Genomic DNA, 21,275 nt, shown 5'->3' on the forward strand with positions numbered 1-21,275 from the left:
CACTGCAGTGGGAAGACTATGGCCTTCATAGGCAGGTATCCCTTAGTTTGAACCATGGCTCTGCTACTTTCTAGAGGTGTGACTGGAACAGTGAATTCCATGGCTTTTTTTGAGCACTTCCTTCTTTTTCTGGCACTACAGGATACTTCAGGCTCATCTTATGTATTTCCTGCCGCAGTCCTAGAATCTGTCATCTCTCCAAGGAGCCTGTAAGCTTGCATTCAAGCTTTGTTGGTCAGGACCAGGGCAGCCTTTAGTCTAGGGATCCTTTTCCCCCAACACTGAGGGATTACCCTTCTGACTACCATCGCCATGGTTTTCCTACTCTGGCTGGTGGGAACACAAACCATTCCCTGCCCTCTGTAGGACCTCAGAGATCATTCTGTCTGTTCCTTTCCTGTGGTTCTTTCCTCAGTTGCTGGTAGCTTCCTCACACCAAGTGCTGAGCAGTACCTGCTGAGGACCAAAGGGAAAGCCTCTGCAGACCCCCAAAGCTCACTCTCTGGGAAGCTCAGCTCCCTCTTGGACTCTACCTAGAGAATTCCAGCTGCCTTGGCCTCTGATTCCCTAACTCTGTCTCTTGAGAGTAGAGACTCCTGGGCTCTGTCTGGGTCCTCTTACCTGTGTTGTGGCCTCGGACCCCCCTCCAGCAGCAAGCTGGGAGGACTGTAGGGCCTACCCTGGTGTTTTCCTCAGGGACCCCGTACTACCTTGGGTCCAATGTCTGCAAACCACTGTTTTGTATATTATGTCTAGATTTTTAGTCTTCTGAGTTGGGAAGGTAAATTCACTCTCTGTTACCCTATCTTGGCCTGAGCCGAAGTTCTGAAGTTCACTATATATAAAGGGTCCCATTTAGAACCATTTGTGATTGACTTTCCTGGGATACTCAATAGTGTTATCACAGTGATGTGCAGTGAGTCACCTTCTTGACAAGTGAGGAACACAGCTTGGGCCACATGGCATCATATGAGCAGGGAGAACCTGTCTACATCACATATGAGGGTGCTGGAGGTGTCAAACCTAACTAGTATGAAGCTGGGAGGCTGAGAAAGCCAAAATGCCTTCCTGCACAGCTACAGGATGATCAGACAGCTGCTGGGGAGAGGGCTGCCTCACCAGGCACACCTCAGGAGCCAAGGGCCTGTGTCAGCCAGCGATGACCAAGGATTTTAAATGAAAACAGCCCACCTGAGTGATGTGCACATGTCAAAGCAGCTTTAATAGCCCACAGGAGAACAGTTGATTTCATACGATTTTCCCTTCATCCTAGGCAAGCTGAGAAGCGCTGGTTAATATGAGCACTCACCAATAGCTGAGAAACTCACTCAGCTAACAAGGGAAGATGGCGGAAAATCATGGCTGAAAATGCCCCCCTGGGGCTCTACTCGGAGTCTTCCCTACATCTCAACTATATCAGAGGGAGTGACACATTGCACGTGTGTACACACACACACACACACACACACACACACACACGCAGTATACATCCTTATGGAACATAAATAGGAAACCATTATTTTCTTCTGGGTCTCAATTCCATTGTCTTCAGGCCTTAGCAGCCTTAGTCCCAAAACTGTGACACAGGTGTTAACGATTTGCAAACAAATTTTTAAAATTTAGGAGACTTCCACCAAAGGAAAGAATATGTTTCAGATGTAAGTGTGTCATTCACTGTCAATCAGAAATACTGCAAAGGGAATTTTCTTTTCATGGTGCACATTGGCCTCCCCCAAATGGTAGATCTACCTGTAACTTGCAACCCAGAACCACCGACTCCTCTCTACGCCAGTTAATGCGACCACATTTTCTGTCCTCCTTCAACCAGGGGCAGGGAAGTAGCACCTAGAGTAGAAAAGCTGCCAAGGAGCAGCACCCAGAGTTCAGTTTCGGCAACTGTTTGTTGCAGAACTTTTGCATTCAGTGGGCGCACCATGATCTCTGCTAAGTTACACTGAAGTACTTCAAATGGTGTCCCCTTGTTTCACCCTATTCCCTTCAGGATAACTGCCTGGGGTCCTGCCTGTGAATTCCTGTGTCCTGGCAGACCAAGGGACAAGCTGAAGCTAACTGACCATGTAGGAATCTACTGAGAAATGACCGAGGCTGGCTAGCAGAGCTCCTCTGATCTCAAATACAGATAGAGTGAAATTAGGCAAAAAAAAAAAAAAAAAGCCAAAGAAGGACAGAATCAATCTGAATATAGATATATAGATTTAGGCTTGAACCATAAGGAAATTCCATATTCCTGGGCCAATCTAAGGAATGGAAGTTTCTAACAAAACACGGGTGGTATTTTCCACAATGACTGCTTGTTAGTTAGAAGACCATGTACAAAACCTTTCTGCCCGGGCATTTTGCCACCACACCAGACTGTTCACTGCTCTGCAAACACACCGTAAACTTCCAGGCTTGTGAGTTTTCATTCTACCCACAACATCGTCCCCATGTGCTGCACGTGGTGAATTCTTGCACATTCTTTAAGGTTTAACTCAAATGTCACCTTCCTTGTTAGGCATATATCCTGACAATATCCTGACAATAAGGAATTAATAACCAATGCATTCCTTCTCTGTGCTGCACAGTGCTTAATGCATCCCTTAATTAGAGCAGGTATCCTCTGCACCGCGATTACCCAAAAAATGTTTGCCTTCTGCTTTGGAATGTGGGGCACTTGAGGGCAGGGACTGAGCCTTGTTCATCTCTGGGGCCCCCTGAGCCTAAAAAAGTGCCTGGGACATGGCGGGGCCTGTGTGAGATGTGCACTGGGAGGCTGGGTGCACGAAAGCAGGGAAATGAGCTCCTGTACAGGAAAAGTACAGTACTTCAGGATCTTCATGGTGGATTTACACATGCGCTCTCATTTGCCCTTTTCTACCTCGGGAAGTGGGGGAGGTGCTCCTCACCATCTACTCCTAAGGAAGACATTTGTGTTTCGAAAGGTTTCATGAGCAGGAAATGCCTGGATTAGACCTAAAAAGACCGAGGTTCTAGTCTTGACTATCCTGCAGAATGTTCTGTGTGACTTTGAGCACGTCTGTGTGCCTGGGTTGGAGGAGATGATCTCAATGGTCTGTAATCTGACCATAAGCAGCTAAGCCTCCTGTAAGGTCATACATGTGGAGGAGGTGAAACCAGTACTGGCATCAAGGTTTTCTGATTCTTAATGTGTTGTCAGAGGTCCTGGCGCTGTTTTAGAGCGAACTTCTGACTTCGCTTCACTCTCAGATGCTGAATTTGTTTTTCAAATCCATGTACTATTGGAATAATGGCTGTTCCCCAACTGTTAATGAGAAGCTGCTTTTAGGACTGAAACCCATGTTGCCAGCACTGTGTGGGGTCGGCCCACGCTGCTAGCCGCAGACGGGTCCACGGGAGACCACGAGGACACATTAGTTTCTTTCAGCAAATATGGCAACAGGGCGATGATATCAAGCACGTCCCTAATAAAAGAAAGCAGGAAAGGACACACAAAGGAATAAAAGTGAATAAGAACAAGCACTTACAAGGTCCTGGGCTAATTGTGCCTTTGTTAAAGCAGAACATTTTGGTTCGTCAAGGCACTTTGGAGAAAGCAAGGCTGTATCTGCTGAGTCCTTATTACAGGCTTCCTGACTGCAGTGATGGAAACAATGGGAGCTTCATAAATGGATGGAAAGACTGCCATTTCCCCCACTGCCTCAAAGTCTCACAAAAGCTCTAACTACTTTTCCGATCATCTCGTCCAGCAACATCTGGCAAATCTCAAGGCTGAAGAAGTAGTAAGAGAATGAATAGTGGAAGAGTGATGGCGGGAGTATGCTGAATGCAGTTCTCAGTCGTAAACAATAAGGAACCACACAGGGAAGGTAAAAGGTGGCCAGTATTAGCAAATAGCTTCCTTACTACAAAAGCATAGTAGCCAAAGCTTTCATTCAAAGGCAAGTTAAATATGGTCTTCCTTGTTGGAAACCCAACAGTTGACAGAGCTCTGGGTTTAAAAGAGCTGCCTCACTGGCTACTCTCAGGGCTCATTCATGGCAGGTAAGCAGCACAGGCTGTCAGCCATGCCCAGTGACCTGCAAGGCTCTTGGAAGTGGAATGGGGGGAGGGTATCTGAACTAATGGGGGCAGCACTGGCCACATTTAATTCAAGAGCTATTGCCCTTGAATTAAGGGATGTGCAAGGGATGTGACAGTGACCCAGACACAGCCCCTGCCCTTGGAAAGCTTGCCATCTAATGGAGGGAGGAAGATAATCCTGTCACTGTTGCATAGGGAAGGCTAAGATAATGATCATCAACAAGGAATCAATTGCAAAGTGTGATTGAGGTTCAGAGGAGGGAGAGAGCACAAGATACTGGGAAATAAGCATTCAAGATGGTTAGTGAAAGGCAAGAAAGAGCTCAACAGGCAGAGAGGGGTTGATGCAGAATGACAGTCATGAGCAACAGGTGAGGTGCTCGCCCATGTTTAAGCAGGAACAATCCCAGGGATGGAGCAGAGGCTACATAAGTGGGAAAACAAAAGGAAATAACACTGAGAATATGACGGTGCTATGCTTTGAATGTCTGTATCATATGTTGTAATATCAACCCCAGTGTGACGGTATCTGGAGATGGGGCCTTTGGGAGGTTAGATTAGGGTTACATGAGGTCATGAGGGTGGAGCTGCCATGATGAGATTAGTGCCCCTATAAGGAAATAAGGGGATGAGACTCTCTCTCTCTCTGCCATGTGAGGAAGCCAGGAACAGAGCCCTCACCAGAACACAACCATACTGGCATTCTGATTTGGACTTTGAGTTTCCAGAACCGTGAGAAATAAAAGTCTGTTGTTTCAGCCTTGAGTCTATGGTATTCTTATTATAGCAACACAAGCTGACTAAGCTAGGTGGGCTCGAAAGGGTCCTAGGCATTAGAATAAGCCACTTGAGTTTTGGTAGAGACACTGGAGAACCACCATGCATTTCTTAGCAGGGAGGTTTCCAGGTCTGTCTTCTAGGAAGATTAGTTGGACAGCGATGTTTAGGATGAATTAGGAAGGTCAAGATACAGGCAAAAGGAAGCAAGTTGGAGGCTGCCGAAGTAGTAGTAGTTGTAACAGAAGGTAACAAGAACGTGAGTGCCCTGAGCTGACAATCCAGGTGGAAGGAGGAAAAGGCAGGGATGAAAGTGAGCAGAGAAAGGAAGGCAGATGGGAGGAGGCGGGGACGGGGGGGGGGAGGGGGGAGGGTAGGTGAGGATGAGGTCCCAGGCCCAGGTGACGCAGAGAAGGCTGAAGCCATTTAGAAGGGTAAGAGGTCAGAAGGCCAAAATGACCCCCATTTATGTATGTTCAACCCACGGTGCAGACAGCTGGAGATGTGGGGCTGAGGCTCTGCAGACAAGCCTGCTGTGGAAGCAGAGTGAGGAGCTGTCGGAAGAGGGTCGCTACTGATGCTGGAGGAGTGGGTAAGCAGGAGGGAGAGAAGCCTCACATCAGGGGATGGCAGAAGAGGAATCAGAAACTGGAGAGCCAGCCAAAGCAGCAGGGGTGCTGTGTGAGTCTGGCCATGGCCAGCACACCCAGAAGGCAGCAGAGGAACTTATGAAAGAGGGGTTCCCGGGGCGCCCGGGGGGCTCAGTTGGTTAAGCGTCTGACTCTTGGTTTAGGCTCAGGTCATGATCTTGCAGTTTCATGAGTTCGAGCCCTGTGTCAGGCTCTGTGCCAACAGTGCAGAACCTGCTTGGGATTCTCTCTCCCTGTCTCTCTGTCCCTCCCTCACTTGCGCAGTCTCTCTCAAAACAAACAAACTAACTAACTAAAAAAAAAAAGAGGGGTTCCCTAAACATACTTCCCTGTTCTTATCCCAAGTGATGCCTTTGGCCTAGATGGGGAGAGATTACATAAAAACCAAGGGAAGCCACAAGGAGAGTAGCAGAGGGAGGGAGATTCCACAGTTTTTAAAGACTAAGACCCTTGGCACTTCCATTTTCACAGGACTGAAACAACTCCTGCTCTTCCTACCTGCCAGGCCCGGCTACATCAACCCTTAACTTCTCTGGTGGACCAAGGTTTCCTGGCATCCAAGGGCCACTTTAAGGGCATTTATCACATAGATGGGCAGGATTATTTGGTTATTTTTTTCAAAAGTTGAAGAAACGCTGGCTAACAAAACTGAAACTTTTTTTTTTTAATTTTTTTTCAACTTTTTTTATTTTTTTATTTTTGGGACAGAGAGAGACAGAGCATGAACGGGGGAGGGGCAGAGAGAGAGGGAGACACAGAATCGGAAGCAGGCTCCAGGCTCTGAGCCATCAGCCCAGAGCCTGACGCGGGGCTCGAACTCATGGACCGCGAGATCGTGACCTGGCTGAAGTCGGACGCTTAACCGACTGCGCCACCCAGGCGCCCCAACTGAAACTATTTTTAAAGTAAATATTATTTTTGGCTGCTGTCAGCACGAACCTTCTCAGCAAGGTACCTGCTTAGTGCAGGGATGGTGAGCCCGTGCCACAGCCCCCTCTCTGGTGTCTGTGTTCACGAGCGGGAATTCACAGCCACAAACCCTGGGGTCCCTGCCACAGTGCATGCCATGGCTCTGCCATGCTGTTCACTAAGCCCCTCCGTTCCCTCGATGTATGCTGGGGACAGCAAGCTGACACATGGGGAGCATTATAGGAAGTGATGCTCTGAGAAATTATCTGCCACAGAGTCTCAGAAATGTTAACTATAACCATTACCCTGATTGTTAATAGTACTCTTTATTTCTACCAGAATAAAAATCCTGAAGACCAATTACTGTGGCTTGGCCCAAGGGCAAGTGTTTGGAAGCTTTGTTAGTGGCAGGCATGGGGATCAATCCACAGGTCATTGTGAATTTCCTCATTGGAAACTATCTCCGGATCAGTCAGATCTTAAATCCATGAGCAGAAAACAGTCAGGAACTAGAAGGTTAAATGTGTCTGATTCAGGAGGAAGAAGACAGTGGGCCGATTCCTAATCTATCCTTTGATTGCCTTTCTTTCTACAAAGTACTTCCTATAGTAGCATTTGGATGTAGTTAGCAACTCTGGCCTTCAGTGCTTCCAGATTTCCTTTTCCCATGACTACAGAGAAAGAAACACAGGGAAAGATGTAAACTTTTAGATAAGAAGCCATTTGCACTGCAGTTCCTTTCTGATTTTGTTTTTGTTTTTAATGAATTCTATTATCCTACCTTCAGAGTTAAAAAGTGTAATATTTCAGTGACAGGTTCAGGCTATTCAAAATGCTGAATATGTCTCCATGATTTTGTTAAGTGTTTGAAATCACAGAAAGGCTTTCTGCCAGCATGCTCCCTGTCACCAGGAAATCCTCCTACCTGAACTCTTACTTCAAAACTCATGAAGCTAATGAATCAAATTCCATTTCTACAAAGTGCAAAAGCAGAAAAAACTCCCCTACAGTGACTGAAGTTAGAGTGGCTGTCTCGGAGGGGAGGGGTGAGTAGTGGGAAGGGACAGGACGGGACTTTCTAGGGTGGTGGAAATGTCCTATGTTTTATTTTCGATGGTGGATACATGGTATAGACAACTGCCAAAACTCAAAGATGTGAACAATTAAGATTAGCTCATTTTGTAGGATATAAATTATATCTCAATAAAAATTTTGACATAAGTGAACAAAAATTCTTTGCAAGCACCCTTTTCTTTAAAAACTGGCCTCAGGACAGAGCAGGGAAGTACAGTACCCACGGTCTCTCTCCCACTGTCATTCTTTCTTGGGGCGGGGGGGGGGGGGCTTGTGTGCACACAGGACACAAGAAGCATGTGGTCAATGCTCTGCCAGGGCTTGCCAGCGTGTCGCCCCGGCATTTGGGTGCAGTTTCTTTCTTGGATAGAAGCCCCTTCCTTCTGGTCAGGTCGTGGTGGATCAGTAAGGAAAGTAAGTACTCTTTCCAATCTACAGCATGCCTGGAATAATCATTAAATAATGGACGTCACTTCATGGCTTGAGTTTGAGGGGACAGATACAAGAGAAAGCTACCCAGTATTTCATCCACCTGCCCCATCCCCACCATCCTCCTCCTCACCCTGGACCCCGTCCCTGTGTGGGGAGGAACATCAGTGGCCCCAGCAGGAAGCTGACACACTCATGGAGCAGAACTGCCCTTCACAGTATACACAACCAAGAGCGTGTGGTGCCGGCACTGTCACTCAGCAGAGGACTTTGTGTCAGCAGCTCGCTCTGCTTTTCCTCTGAGCATGTTAAGTTGGAATATATGGATCTTCGAATACTTAACGTTGCAGACTTAAAAAAAAGTGATAATTTCACGTTTTGAAAATTTCAGAGTTTTGACACATCTGCTATGTTTACTATATGGTTTATTTGACCAGATTGTAACTTGCACAAACTTTTACAACTCTTGAGTGAAACTGCTACAATTCTGGTCACTTCTTCATCATTTTTTAAAAAAATTGTTTGTTTATTTATTTTTGAGAGGGAAAGAGGGAGAGGGAGAGGGAGAGGGGGAGAGAGAGAGAGAGAGAGAATAAGCGGGGGGGGGGGGGGGCAGAGAGAGAGGGAGACACAGAATCCGAAGCAGGCTCCAGGCTCTGAGCTGAGCTGTCAGCACAGAGCTCGACACGGGGCTTGAACTCACAGACTGCAAGATCATGACCTCAGCCGAAGTCAGAGCTCAACTGACTGAGCCCCTTAGGCGCCCCCACGTCCTCATCTCTAATGACAACATTTACCACTTGTGTGCCAATAGCATCAATATTTTCATTTGTTTGGAAAAACGCAAGAAGCTTATAGAGATCACTATGCCTGCCTTATGTTAATAACATTGATAAAATGGCAATAACAATAACAGACAGCACATAAGTGTGTACATAAGCATTCCATATATATTAACTCATTTATTTGTTACAACAACTCTGAGGTAAGTTCCATTATCATCTGCATTTACAGAGAAGGAAACTATTTACCAGGATTCCATGATAATTACCAAAGCTGGGGCTGAATGGCTCCCAGTGCAAATAAGTTCAAAATTTTAGATATTCATTATCATACTTCCTATTTGTATGTTTCTTTTTTTGGCAGCTTTTGGGAAATCATCCGACTTGCAGACTGACCATCCATGCTCACATTATAAACCTGTGGACTATTACCATTTGCATGTTGATTTGATTTCTAGGATTCATATTATCCACCCCCCCCCTTTTTTTTTGGACTTCAATGAGTCATTCTGAACCCAAGATCCAACCACTAAAGAAAAGGGCAAATTTAGTATATGTAAATATTAACTTGTAAATGAGACAAAAATACATTTGTAGATAGTTGAGAAGTAAATAAGACAGTCCTTGGAGTGTATGTTAAATATTTAATGCCCCTTATCACTATGATGTATTAAGAAAAAAAATCTGACTGGTGTTAAAATTAAGAAAAACTAAACCCTCTAATCATCCCTATCAGTCATAGAAGGGAGAGCCCAGCACCGTGTTTCTCACTGAAGGGAGGTGACACAGGATTTCCCAGGGAAGGCTGCGGGGTGGAGGGGAGGGAGGCAGCTGGGTCTGAGGCAGAATAGGGGGCACAGACAATGAAAGTGCAGCAGGTTTGGAGGGTCCTGAGAGAAAAGGAAGCCAGTGGTCCATGTCTGCATAGCACCTCCCAGGGGGTGGCAGGACCCCTGGGAGAGCTCAGGGATGCAGTGTGGACTCAACAGCAAAAGCTGAAGTTTCTGGAGTCCTGGGAAAGATCCTCATGCCCAGCTCTGCACAGAAGTAGAGAAGGACCTGTCTGCCTTCAAGAGATCCAGGCTTGGACACAGAACACATCACAGCTATGACCCGTGTGCTGTGGCTGCAGAGTGCTCCTTCCCAAATTTGCAAGGCCTTCAGGTGATATGGTGTATGTGTGTGGAAGAGGCAGGCGTGGTGGTGGCGTGGGGTAGAGGTAGGAGTAGGAGACTGATAAAATCATATTTTGACAAATAAAGGAAGGTGTCATGTCTCATATCCAGAGCTGTGGGATAAAACATATACCTGCTATAGACCCATTAGTAAGAATACAATGGGAACCTGCAAAAATCTCAATTATCTTATATTTTACATTTCCTCTAAAACTGTCAACTGCCAACAGACCCACTAGTATGCCTGCCAGAGACCCCCAGGGATCCACGAAACTTATTTTACAAAGCAGTGTACTCGATCTTGAGCACCAGAGAGTGGGGACCTTTTAGCACCTAGCAGATAGGAAGCACACAACAAAAATGTGTTGAGCTGAACTGATGTTGTTTGATTAGAGTTAAATCTATGCCTTTAGAATCATAACCCAGGATGAAAACCTGCCACTGCAGGGGCCTACCGGAGGTTCATCATTCTTTGGAACCACGACATACAAGCCACAAGACCTGACAGCTACATTTGTTTTTAACAATTGTCTGAATCTTATTAAATGGGAATTTAAAGGAAAATAATATGTCCCTATGTAATTTCCTTCCCTTCTTCCCTTCCTTCCTTTAAATTTTGCCTGTGGAAGTTTTCAAGCCTGAGAAGACCTCATTTCGTTTTGAAGCAGAAGGATGTCAAAAATCTTGAAAAACCAATATCCGTTAAACCAGACCAACAGGTATGAAAGTTCTGCCAAAGTCCAGCTCTGTAAAATTTTCTGGTGTTCCCAAGGGGCAACTGTGGGGACAGTGACAACCAGAGGATACACAAGAAAGGAGCCCAGCCGGGCCTTCCTGAACCACCAGTCCCTTGCAGGACTCACCATGGGAGCCATCCAGCTTAGGCCTCCCACCTCTCATTATCTCAGTCCCCAGTCTCTGGGGACATGGCAGTATACTGAAGGAAAGGGAAAACCAAAACATTTGTCACCAGAAGTCTTAATTAAGTAAAATCCAAGGAACCAGAATCCTCAGACAAGCTTTATTTTGCTGTCTTATTTCACTTTTAGAAGATGGTAGACTGAGCATTTGTTTTTAAACAAATAAAAAGTCCTTAAATATGGCTTAGGGACAGTCCAACCTTAGCCCCAAATTCTTAGCCTTCTAAAATTTTACAATAAAAGCTGACTTAAATTAATTCATGAAATTAGTGAATTGCCTTTCCACAAGTTCTAGAAATATCTGTGATCGTAGCCCATCAGAAAAACATTTCAATTATCAAAGAAAGGTTAAAGCTAAATTTTATCTACTTACTAAGGCAGAAGGTACACACGTCACCATAGAAAGATAAATACGAACAGAAACTAAAAGGGTTTTCTGTATTAATTCTCATTACAAAAAATATTGAACTAGTCAGAACATACACTTCATAGAACATTCCAATTAATTAAGGTTGATCAAAATAGATGTCATTATCTCTGCAGGTACTGTCTCCTCAAAAAGTTTGCCACTTTTTTCGATATTAAAGAAAATATTACTGGAAATCTGGTTGAGCATGTATTTTGCTAAAAGAACACTTTAAAATATTTCTGAGATCACAATTAAAAAGCTTTATGCTTTTTAAACATAATTTCCAACAGGGAGAAAAATGTTAAAAGTTTTTTGTTGTTGATTTGCTTACTCTTTTATATTATTTATTTATTTTTGAGAGACAGAGACAGAGCACAAGCGGGGGAGGGGCAGAGAGAGAAGAGAGAGAGGGGAGACACAGAATCTGAAGCAGCTCCAGGCTCTGAGCTGTCAGCACAGAGCCCGACGTAGGGCTTGAACTCACAAACCGTGAGATCATGACCTGAGCTGAAGTTGAACGCTTAACCGACAGAGCACCCCCAGGCACCACTGCTTACTCTTAACGAAAACACTTAAGAGGGATATGTACCAGGAGCTTTCGAAAGTCCCAGATTTCGGGGTGCATTTTATAAGTTAGCACAAAATTCTAATTTGGCAAGATGTCAAGAACAACAATATAATAAAACAGAAGTCAGAGAAAGGCTACACTAGGTTAAGAAGTAGCCAGTATGAATCTGAAAATGGGATAAGAGCACACATATTACGAACTGCTTTATTTTATATTTGACAAGTCACATCTATTTCTGACCTTATTATTGCTCCCAAGATCTGTTTTAATATTTACTGTGCGTTAATAAAAATGAGTAACGAAGAGCGCTGCGCTCAACCACATGCCACGAGTAACCGCTAAAGCGCAAAATAACTTAATAAAAAGTTCTTATTAGAATACACCAAGAATTTCAATTAGCCCTTTTATTTACCGATGTTATCTTAAGGTTGACATAAAGTTAATGGCTCCCTGCTTTTAATTTACTCCATTTAATGACTAATTCTTCTCCATTTCTATTATTCTTTTAGGGATGAAGCCAGAGAAAAAAGCAAAGCAAAGGTATTGCCAGCACTGTGACTGTCAGTTCCTGACATCAGCAATGTTGCTCTGGATTCTGAAGTTTCTGAAATGTCACTGGAGTCCTCTATTCTGCCCCTGTCCAAAGTTGTTGTGTGTGTCCCTCGTCTGGTAAAAGCCAATATGAAGGCCCAAGTGCAGCCATTCGTATTCACCAATAACGTCAGTTCCACCTGCAGGCTTCTGTAATGGACAAGCGCCGGCCTCCAGGCTGTGCAGGGCCCCATGCTGAGGGCAATGTGCCCGGCAGCCAGAGGCAGAGGCTGCTAATATCAGGATTCCCCATGTGTCACCAACGGCCTTTCCAGAGACAGGCACACGCGAGGCTCTAACTCTCCAAAGGCTGCCAGGAGCAGAGCCCAGGTAATCCCGATGAATTAGAGGATCCCGTCCCTCCCGACACCAGGGCCCACCGCGATTGCAAGCTTGTCACAGATGGGCAGTCCATTTGTCTGCCACGGCCCAGCAAATCCCATAGATCCTCTGAGCCTCTGAGGTAGGCTTTTCAGACCCTGAATCTTATTTAATGTTCACACGGAAAGGCAACTACTGCTTGCTGTGCCCATAAAAGTCTTGGTGAAAATTAACACCTTGCTCATATAAAAGCAGAAAGAAAGGTATTTCTCTCTTTGGAGGCCATTCGGGAAGGAACACGATCTACCTGTGAGCAGGGTTCTACGTTAGCACTGGGGTGACAGGAGTGGGGCTCTGTTATGTGAACTGCGGGCCTGGCAGGAAAAACCCCCTTGTAGATGTCTGTATGTCTGACATCCTCAGTTCAATAGGAAAGGTAACAAAGAGGGTCTTTATTTGATTCTCTCCCCAAAGCCAGGTGTCTCTCACACATGTGTCACCAATCACAAGTTCAGTAAGTTGAAGCAGTGAGAATAATTAAAAGCAGATTATCACAGCTATTGCTACATGTTTTGAAAAAAGATCCCTCTGTATATAACCCTCAAAGTTACTTAAAAGTAAACACATCCATCTCATTATCTACTGTATTTTTGATGTTCAACAGAGAATAAAACCCGTTATGTTACATGATAACATAATAAGGTAACCTCTTGCTGTCATCAGGGGAAATTGAGTTTTAAATTCTATCCATCAGGAAAATACTTAAAATGGACAATTTAGTAAATTAACGTATTTGGATTTCCATGACTTGTAGTTATGGCATTTTAAATTTAGATGTGGTGGTCCTAAGCCCTCTGCAGTCATTAGGGAAGACACAGATAATGCCTGGTGAATTCTGATAACAGACTGGAATTGCACATTCTATAAAAGTGTAGAATGCATTGGAGGATCGGAGTCCAGTCCAAAATTCAGTGAAATGCCACTGGGAAGGTTCTGTGGAACACACTAATGGTGGCTGTGAATGTCACTTGGGTCCCTGTACAGCAGTGGTTCTCAAATTCTGCTACATGATAGAATCACCTGGGAGCTTTTTAAAATCTTGGTGCAAGGCCTCACTCCAGACCTGCAAACTGGGTGTTAGCAATTTTTAAAAGCCTCCAAGTAGTTCGAATGTGCTAATGTCTGAGAACCAGTGTTATGGATAAGTGCTTTTTATTTTTTATTTATTTTTTAAAATGTTTATTCATTTACTTAGAGAGCATGTGCACACACACACACACGAGTGGGAGAGGGGCAGCAAGAAATGAAGAGAGAGAATCCCAAGCAGGGTCTGCACTGTCAGCATGGACCCCAATGCAGGGCTCAAACCCATGAACTGTGAGATGATAACCTGAGCTGAAATCAAGTGTCAGATGCTTAACTGACCCAGGTGCCCCGGATAAGTGCTTTTCAAAGTTGAATGTGCACATGAATCCCTGGATCTTGTTAAGATGCGGATTCTGATTCAGTAGGTCTAGAGTGGGGCCTGAGACTCTGTGTTTTAACAAGACCCCAGGGAATGTCACTGGCCCATGGACTAGTTTCAGTAGCAAAACCATAGACAATGGTAAACCACCAAATACCTCTGTGAGGGGGTGATATAATCAAAGCTGAGCTTTCTAAAGATGAATCAAGCATGCTTTAGTTCAGTAGATTTCAAGGCGAGGGAATGGGATAGGAGACCAGTGAGGAAGCTACTGACAGAGACCAAGAGAGGGGCACAGGGGAGTCTCAAGGAATCCTGGTAGCAGACTCACTTAGAGGAAGTAACCCTACCTTCTTCAGTGCCACCCATTAATGCTGTTGCTAAGGGGTGCACTTGTACAAGGCCCTAGTAGCATCTCAAAGACCATATAAAACTGCAGTCTACTTTGGTACATGGTCCTCTGGGCAGTCTGAGTAATTGAAAAGCACAACAGGGGTGTGAATGCCAGTGCCTTTGAATTCTCCTTGTGGAAAAGACTCCTTGTTCACCTATCAATCACTTCTCCTTTCTTTGGAGGCACATGGGGGACTTCCTCCTGTCTGGTCCTTGCAGTTGAGAGGGCCCTGTAACAATCTGAGCAGGTGGGGTGAGCCAAGCCAGCAATCATGCCCACTCTTCCCTCCCTGGCTGTCCCAGTAGCGGCCCAGAGGGGAAATCCCAGCTCTCAGTGTAAGAAATATGCTTTTGTCGGGTTATGTGGCAGAGACCTTCAGGTTATTTGTTACCAAAACATTAGACTGGCCAATCTCTACTGATGGATACTCTGATCAAGTGGCTTCACTCTGTGTGGGTCAGTCCCAGCAACCAGGCAGGGGTGATCTGAGGCTCCTGGTGGCCTGGTGAGCCTGCTGATGAACTGTCCAAATTCTATTTAGAATGGGGGATATTCCTTTTGTTTGCTTGTTTGTTTAACAGTTTGTGATATTGAATTCTATAAAAGTTATTCAATCTATTACATCAAGTGCTGAAAAGAAAAAAAAATGTTGACAATATCCAAATGAATATCTAGCAGTTATTTAAAAGTTATTTTCTCATATCAAGCAAAAATTAAAAGTTGAGCTCACTAAAAATAATTTTTAAGCAATTTAATTTTTGAATTACAGCTAACTCTTGAACAACATAGGTTTGAACTACATGAGTCCATTTACATACAAATATTTTAACAAGTATAATACAGTACTATAAATGTATTTTCTCTTCCTTATGAACTTTTTAAAATGATTTAAAGTAAATATGATTTTTATTCATTGTTTTTATTTTTTTCCCATTATTCATTTTGTTGGAAGAGGTTATAGATGTATATTTTTTTAATTTCTTTAAATTTAAGTTAGTTAACATATCATGTAGTATTGGTTCAGGAGTAGAACTCGGTGATTCATCACTTACTTATAACACCCAGTGCTCATCCCAACAAGTGCCCTCCTTAATGACCAAGGATGGGGGGGGTGTTTCTGAAAGATCCTAGTACTAATGACTCATGTAACCCACAGGCCCAGTGGGGAAACTTCACAAGGCCTCATGTCAGAAGGGTTTCCTAAGCTCCTGAAGCTTTCCTTCTTATAAGTAAGATAGTTCTAAAATAAGTATTCTTGGCCACAGTGTTTATTTCTTTTTTCCCTTGTTCCTCCATATCATGGGTAGCAAGAACCAGGCATCATTATTTGGCTTTAACCTCTGCTCTCTATTTTAATCCAACTCTCTCAAAGCCAGTTTTCTACATCCAGAGTTTTAACTAAAAAGCATGACACAAACCTATTGTTATGATTCAAATTATATTGGGTGATTTTTTTTTAATTAAAAAAAAAATAACTGCTGCTTTTAAGTTGAAGATGTAGCTTGATATTCGTTTCAGACTTCTCACTTTTCACACCAAACCGGAAAAGGTTCAGGGGGCTCTAATGTCACTCAGCTAAACCTCACCCTGAAATTAGATATTTGAAGTCTGCAAATGAATGTAAAACAGATTGGGTGTGAGCACAGTATTAAAAGGATGACCTGAAACCACTTCGAAGGCGAGTCATCAACTTTAGTGGTATCTCATCATTTTGTCTTTGTTTATTCAAAGTCATACTTATTTCTCAAATGGATAATGAGCAGAGTCCTCAGAAAATATTCTTGCCTCACTTATCACGAAGTGGAAAGAGCACTACATTGTGTACTTGATAAATATTTTTAAATTTACTGAATAAACTGGACCCAAATTTCTCATTTGTGCAATGGAGTTAGATGTCTTTTCATCTCTATAGTTTTCTGCCATGCTGGGTTAGGATTCCCTTCAGTGACAGATGTGAACTTATCTTGGCTGGAAATCAAAGAAGGCTTTTAGTTCTCTGAGACTCTCAGACAGCCTCCTATTCTCTACCCCTCAGTCTTTCCTTTACCTCTCATACAATGCAGTTCAAAAGAAATTTCAAAACTCATTGTAATTGGTCATTTCACCCAAACATCTCTTTCTGCTTAGACATAATCACATAGTCATCTGTGTCTACCTTTACAGCCCATTAAAAATAAAGCCCTAGTGAGGTTTTAATTTGTTTTCTTTGAGTTTCTTGGTATTTTCTAAATTCTGACAATGAACATGTTACTTTGGTAAACAGGAGAGGGGCGCCTGGGTGGCGCAGTCGGTTAAGCGTCCGACTTCAGCCAGGTCACGATCTCACGGTCCATGAGTTCGAGCCCCGCGTCAGGCTCTGGGCTGATGGCTCAGAGCCTGGAGCCTGTTTCCGATTCTGTGTCTCCCTCTCTCTCTGCCCCTCCCCTGTTCATGCTCTGTCTCTCTCTGTCCCAAAAATAAATAAACGTTGAAAAAAAAATTAAAAAAAAAACAGAAGAAAAGGCATTAAAATACATGAAATTGGATGACATCTCAGAAGCTGTGCTTTCCCCAAAATTATTTTTTCCTATTTCTGCTAAACTGAAAAACTCATCTAGCCGGAGAGACTTGTTCCCAAGAGAGTCTAGTTGGTTTTGCTGGAATTTTTATTACCTTTTGTTTATTAAATCATTGATATCTGTTCTCTATGGTTGGGTAAGTTCTATATGTCAATCCAGGATGATCCACTTATATGGGCTGCATCTTGCAAATAGGGCCTAATAAATGAATGTCTTCCATACTGGATTTTTAAAAATTATTGTTTTATCATAAAAATAATATATGCTAATAGTAAAAATTCTGAATTATACAGAAGGTGGTATGAACTGAAGAGATAAAGATATCCCCAATTCTAGTCCCCTGCTGTGGAGGTAACGATTGTTAACAATCTCCTTTGTGTCTTTTTAGATATTATCTATGCACAAAAAACAGAAAATGAAATCTCCTATACAATGCTCTTTCAACATGTCTTATTCATCTTTTCTTATTGTTGGATATAATTGTTTATAATAACAACTAGTGTTCTGTAGTATGAACATTCTAAAATTTATTTACTCAGTCTTCAATTGAGGAACAGTTTTGGGCATTATATCAAGCAGTGCAATGAACATACTGGCCCACACATCTTTAAATACCACTATTAAGATATTTATGGGATGAGTAAATTCTGGGTTAAAGAGTGAGTGTATTTTCAATACTGGTACTTATCATGAAAACTGCCTTCCAGAAGAATTATACCTATCTGTACTTCCACAAATAATGTAGATGGATAGAACCTGTTATTCAATACATTTGACAGCACTGAGTATTATCAACTTTTAGGATCTTTACCAATCTAACTACTGAAAAAGTGTTAGTCATAATTATTAATTTGTATATTTCTCCAACCATGAGTGAGGCTGAGCACACTTTCCTATGTTTACTAGCAGTCTGTATTTCTTACTCTCACTGACTGACAAGGGCTCTTTCTTAGATTAAGAAAAGTGGTCTTTTATCATGGTGTGTCAATTCTCCCTCCCCACCCATCCTCTTGTTATATGTCCTTGATCCACTTGTTGAGAAGTTTTACATTTTTATGTGGATAAATTCATCGCTCTTTTCCTTTATGGCTTCTGAGTTTTCTAGTAGGTTTATTTTTCTAAGAAAGGAAGGAATGATTCTAATTTAACCTGTATAAACCACTGAAAGTAGCTGAAGAGGCTGGCTCTATTACTAACATACAGTGCAACCTTCTGCAAATTACTCATTCTCCAAGAATTTCAATTTCCTCATCTGTAAAATTAGAAAAGCCACTACCTTCATGGATGATTGTGAAGACCAAATAAAACAATGTAAGTTGTGACTCAGTGCACTGCACACAGGGAGTATAGTAGCCTTGCTTCCCCCAGATTTCAGACATTGCCATCACTTAGCTCCAGGGCGTGAGTGCTAGCTAGTTCAGTGGTGAATTCACATTTCCCTGGGAATCCCAGCACACTGACCAGGAGCTCAGCTCCTGGCTTGCTGTGGTAATGCACGATACATTCTTAGCACGGTTCTTAGAGCACCCTGGGATCTAAAAGCTTTTGATTATTTTTGGGATCTATGCTCACCAAAATGGCTCAGGGCACACAAATGCCAGTGACAACTGCGGGGGCACACAAACCCCAGTGATGACTACACGGTTACCCAGCTTTTGAGTAAGAGTGACGTCTTTACCTTACTTTTCATGAGAATGAAGGGAGGAAATTGCTCCAGAGCAAAGAACAGAATTGAAACAAGAAATTTAAAAGTATAAAAACTTACATGGCATTTCCCATTCTCTTCTTTCATTAAAGGAGAATTCATAAGCACCACACAGGTTGACAGTCCTCTTTACAATAGGAAGAGAGACATGTATGTATATCTAATTGACAGTCTATTCTGCACATTCACACTCGGCCTCTTATCTGATTTTATTTATTAGGGCTACATAGATCAAGAAGACCAAATATTTCTTCAGAGAACTCAATTATTTAATAAACTTCTTACTTAAACGAATATCAAATCCCAAGCAATTTTAATTAGAAGGAATTTATTTTTCCTACACACTCTAAGCACTGTAACATCAGGGTTATTCAAGCAAGAAGCGAACCTAGTTGTCATGACCTAATTGTTCAGAGTGGCAGTTGCTCTTTTGGCTCAATTTTAAGTTTTAAGTATCTAGAAAATACATGTGTTGGGTATCTATTGTTAACTGAGCACTCAGAGCTACTGTTCTAGTACCAGGCCCACCAACACTGATCTTAGCATCTGCAATAAAAACTCCAGGATTAGTCACATTCTATAAACACATTTTAGCCAGAGAACTCCATTATTCATTTTTTACAGAAATCTGTGCACGGAATATAGCACCATCATTTTCTCAAATGTGGCAGCAATGATATCGTCCATGCTACATGTGCTTCCTCCAATGTGACCTTGATAGTTCTTTGAGAGGTGCAAGCTGTGTTCTCTCCTCTTGAAAACAAATGGATTCTATGACTGTTTTCACTAACAGAGGCCAGCAGAAGTGAGCCTATGTGACTTCTGAGGCTAGGTCACAAAAACAGCTACCATATATAAGCAGTTTAAAGGTCCAGAGATGACAATGGTGAGGAAGCTCAGGCCATGTGGAGAGGGCCAGGTGTTCTCCAGCCCAAATCCCATCAAGTCCTAGCCAAGGCCTGCTGCCAGTCTCGAGGATTCCACCCTGCCATCAAGCCACTCCCAGTCTTTGAACCTTCAAAGGATTGCAGCACAGAGACAAGGATTTGTGCACTTAATACAGTCAGTGCCACAAAGTTTTGGGGCAGTTTGTTACACAGCAATAAATAACTAGATCTTTATCCTAGGTTTACTTGAAAACAGGCTATCTTGCAACTGCTGAGGATAAATGATTCCCCAAAGCACTGCAAAACTTCTGCAGGAACAATGTGAACAGATTAGCCACCCTGCCCATTAATATCCTGCTAAACAGCCCTGTGTCGGGAAGCAGTCATTCATCTGTTACTCTCCACATAAAAGCCAAACGATGGATTCCCCATAAGTCATCAGGCTGCTCTAAGATTAGTGGTGAAGGGGTAAATCTGGAGAGGGTCTTCCAAAATGAAAATAAAATATTTAGACCATCTTGCAAGTTGCTCTTCAGATGCTGCATTTTTCTCTTTCATCGGTTCCAGCTGACAACAGTTGACAGCCGCTTCTGTGGCTGTTTAAGCCGAAAACCATTTATCCTGAGAACATAAAGACGAATGCCAGACTGGATCTGATATATGTAAAAGTAAACTCATAGGATGGTATCGTGTCCAAAGAGCACATTAATAACATTATTATTATTAATATTTATTTTTCAAAGTAGATGAAATATGAATTCTCTGATCCAGGGTATAAAATGAACTCTGGATGGGAAACAGGAAATACAGTATTGATTAACCTGAATTTATAAGGATCCTCACTGCGGGTGGCAAAAAAAGCGGGGAAGGTAGAATAAAGAGCTTCATCCCCATGAAACCTGGCATGGTTGGTAGCAATGTGGTAGACCTGGCGACAGTACCACTGACTTGGTGTTTATGACATGTTTAAACAACTGGACCAACATACAAGGCAAGAATGCAAAATAGCCACAGACACATCCCACCCCACATGTTCATACGGCATAAACTCAACATATTGGTATACATACATTTTCACATTAGCATCCATTACAGTAGATTTTGGGGATTATGTTATATATAATTTAGCATTCCCCTGCCTACTGTTGGTTAGCAGTAAACAGATTAAACTTTCTAACCATTAAGCATTATATTTTTTTAAGCCTGCTAGCTTCTGCATGTCTATTTTACTTCCATCTAAGGTTTAAAAAAATCTAATTATCAAGGTAGATTCTGAACAAGACTTCAGTGCCCAGCTCGGGGTGTGGTGAAGAGTGCTTAGCTAAGCTTTCAATGGAAAGAAGAAAAAAACTTGAGGCCAAAAGAGTTTACATGGCTTGCCAAAGGGCATACCAATGGCTGGTTATTATTTTAAAAGATGAAGCTGAGATCAATTTTCAACAGCATAAAAGGTTCATGGAAACAAAGCCTGTTATCATCAACAATATGAAACTTGCCTAATTTCTGTGGCCATCTTCTGAGCATCCACGACAGCCCAGGAGCTATGCTCGGTGACATAAGACAAACAGAATAGCCTCCCTGTTCCTCCCAGTCTTCCTT

General features: G+C 42.9%; 1 protein-coding gene across 15 annotated transcripts in view; it reads right to left on the reverse strand.

Annotated features, from left to right (window-relative positions):
* Window positions 1-21,275, reverse strand: part of FARS2 (phenylalanyl-tRNA synthetase 2, mitochondrial) — a 537,420-nt gene that overhangs the window by 62,520 nt on the left and 453,625 nt on the right. The window lies entirely within an intron of this gene.

Source organism: Prionailurus viverrinus, chromosome B2 (assembly GCF_022837055.1).
Source record: "Prionailurus viverrinus isolate Anna chromosome B2, UM_Priviv_1.0, whole genome shotgun sequence".
NCBI classification, from domain to species: domain Eukaryota; kingdom Metazoa; phylum Chordata; class Mammalia; order Carnivora; family Felidae; genus Prionailurus; species Prionailurus viverrinus.